The sequence below is a fragment of the Gavialis gangeticus genome, unplaced genomic scaffold (assembly GCF_001723915.1).
Source record: "Gavialis gangeticus isolate Ggan-Ray unplaced genomic scaffold, GavGan_comp1, whole genome shotgun sequence".
Taxonomy (NCBI): Eukaryota; Metazoa; Chordata; order Crocodylia; family Gavialidae; genus Gavialis; species Gavialis gangeticus.
This window is the reverse complement of record NW_017729030.1, coordinates 44,905,591-44,908,383: the sequence shown is the minus strand read 5'-3', so window position 1 is coordinate 44,908,383 and position 2,793 is coordinate 44,905,591. Positions and strand designations below refer to the sequence as shown.

Sequence of the window (2,793 nt, the reverse complement as noted above, 5' to 3'; positions counted from 1 at the left end):
AGCAGAATAGCCCTGCACTCACAGGCTCCTGCCAGGTGGGGGGATGATCCCCACTGCCCCACAGTGCACGGGGAGCTCTGCCATGACCCCCAAGGAGCCCCAAGGCCACTGCAGCAGCTGGTGAGTGCAGACCTTTTTTTACCTTTTCCTAAAAAGCTGGGAACTGGGGCAGGCAGGGCAGCCATGGTGGGGGGGGGCTGGGAGAGTGGGTGAGGGTCGGGGGGCTTGTGGAATGGCAGTGGAGTTCACCCCCTGCCTGGCAGCAGTCAGTGAGTGGGAGTTTTTTTTTATTTAAAGAGCTGGGACTGGGCAGGGCAGGCATGGTGGGGCTGGGGGAGCAGGCGGGGGTCAGGGGTGTTCAGAGGGCCTGGGGGAGCAGGCAGGGGATAGGGTCTGGCGGGGGTCCCCCCCCATGGTCCTCTCCCCACTTCTCCACTTACCAGCACAGTCTGGGTCTAGCTCCCTGCAGCAGTGAGTGGGGACTGCCCAAATCTCCAAAGCTCTCCAAATATTTTCCAAATCTATTTGGAGATGTTTGAATCTATTCGGACCTTTTTCTTGGTCTCCTGATTCAATTCAGATTTGGAGATTCAGCCACCGAATTGGGCTGAATGTCCTCCAAATCGAATCAGCACCCGAAGCTTTGCACAGCCCTAATGATTATTACCTTGACATTTGGGGAAAGCTATAGCTGCTGGTTGTGTCAGCTGCATTTGTAACCCACAGCCCCCTGGTAAAATAACTGAAGAGAGAAATGCTAATCCAGTCTCTCAGAGCAGATCCAGAGAATATTGGTGTGAGAAAGGAAACTCCAATAAGTGTAAAAAGCTTCTGGGAGACTTCCCAGAAAGAGCTAATGTATCCTAGATCATAGGCCCATCAGTCCAGCATATCTTTCAACAGTGTATCTTATGCTGCTTCATGACATGTTCTTATAATGCTTAAATATGTCAAAGTGTCATTATTATGAGACTACTTCAGTAAGTAAATAGGTGTTAATAATTTAATGCATTTTAAATTCCCGAAGTAATAAATATCATGAATGCAATCTAAAAGCAAGTGGAATTATTTTAGATTTATGTTAATATAACAGTGAGCAGAATTTGGCTTTCTATGGTTACTTAACTTTTAAAAAAATGAAGTGCACAACTTACAAACAAGTCCTCAGTCATAAAATGAAATATAGAGGCTTGAACTAAGGTCAGGCATAAAATATTCAAATAAGAAATTTTCTTTCACTTCCACTTTGAATTAACTACTTGTGGCATGTTGAAAGGTATATGAAAAAAGTATATTCTTTTTTAATTATACTAATTCTTGTATAACTCTGAAGTGGTGTCAGTGATGGTAAAGGTTCAGTCGGTTGAACACTAGCATGGTGTACATGTGATGTTGTATGCTAGGAATGACCAAAAAAAGTCCTGTTTAATCATACAATACCATCTTCTACTATAGGAGGCTAATTAAAATGGAATTTAACTTTTATCCATAGAGGCATTTAATACTTGGGTAGCTCAATGCACTAGGAGGGCATGTGAATGAATATTCTAATATAAATGCTGATTTTTCTATGATTAAAATGCTCATAATGAAAACTTGTACTAGTGATAATTTCAATACTAAGGCAAGAACCACTGAAAGACAGCTGCCCAACAGCATGCTTACCTTTTGACTGTCTTTAGAATGCTGTTGTCTCTGGTGAAAAGATAATATAATTTGTTCTAGTCAAGCTTAATCTTGTGTGAGTTCCGAGCAAAAAATTTCCTCAGTGCATCACTCTTTACTTTGAAAAGCATGAGCAAGTTATGGGGAAAATCTTTTTCTCTTTTTGTTATGTTTATCTAAGCTTAAAAATCTGTCTGTAGATGTAAAAAAACAGTTTAGATGTGTTCTAGTGATCCCATTGAGAATGTTGAGGGAATTGCTACTTATGATGAGATTCCATAGCCTAGGGACAGACCACCAAAAACCCTGAGCCTGAATTGATTCAGTCTTTGTAGGTTAGTCTAACTTGTCTAAGGTAAACCGGTTTGTAAACGTGCAGACATCCCCTCTGGACTGAAGAAATGCAGGTACATGCCTGCAGTGGCTCAAGTTAGAATCTGGGGGGGCACTAGAGCAGCCCTCCCTTCCCTTCTACAGTGCTGAGCTGAGGGGGGGCATGGCCAGACCCTGGCAGGACACGCTGATTAGGGAGGGGTCCTGTGCCCCCTCACTGTTGATAACAGCATTGAGGTACACAGCGGGGAGTTACGCAGGGAGTTGTTAGTATTCATCAGCCCATCAAACAAAACAATGGAAGGAAGGAAGGGAGATTACCAACTACCTGTTGATTAGCTCCAAAAAGCCTTAAGCCAACACTGTCCTGTCTGCCTTTGTCCTGTCTCCCACAGCACATACTGTAGCCAGCATGTGGTATGCCAGATAATGCAGAAAGGTGTCTGTGTAAGGCAGAGGGGAGGGGGGAATCCATGTTTAAACAGGGAGTGTTGGGAGGGGGATGGGAACAGGAGGAAGCCAGGGATAAGTCTGCAGTCTCTTTCTGAGCTCCAGCCAGGAAGTAGGGGGGAGGGGGCCAGCCCTGCTGGGCTGGAGCAGAGAGTAGAGCCCTGCCCAGGGCTGCAAAACACCTGGAATGCTGAGGGACTCTGATTTATCTTAAACCAAGAAGGGGTCTGGGACAGATATTGCATAAACCAGTTTGAGCCAAATCAGTTAAATCTGATACTACATTCAACCAGGTTTATCTCAAACTGGTTTTGGCCATTTTGAAAATGGTTTATGTGCACTGAA

General features: G+C 44.5%; 1 protein-coding gene across 2 annotated transcripts in view; it reads left to right on the top strand.

Moving 5' to 3' along the window:
• INPP4B (inositol polyphosphate-4-phosphatase type II B) overlaps positions 1 to 2,793 on the top strand; it is a 437,109-nt gene that overhangs the window by 144,106 nt on the left and 290,210 nt on the right. The window lies entirely within an intron of this gene.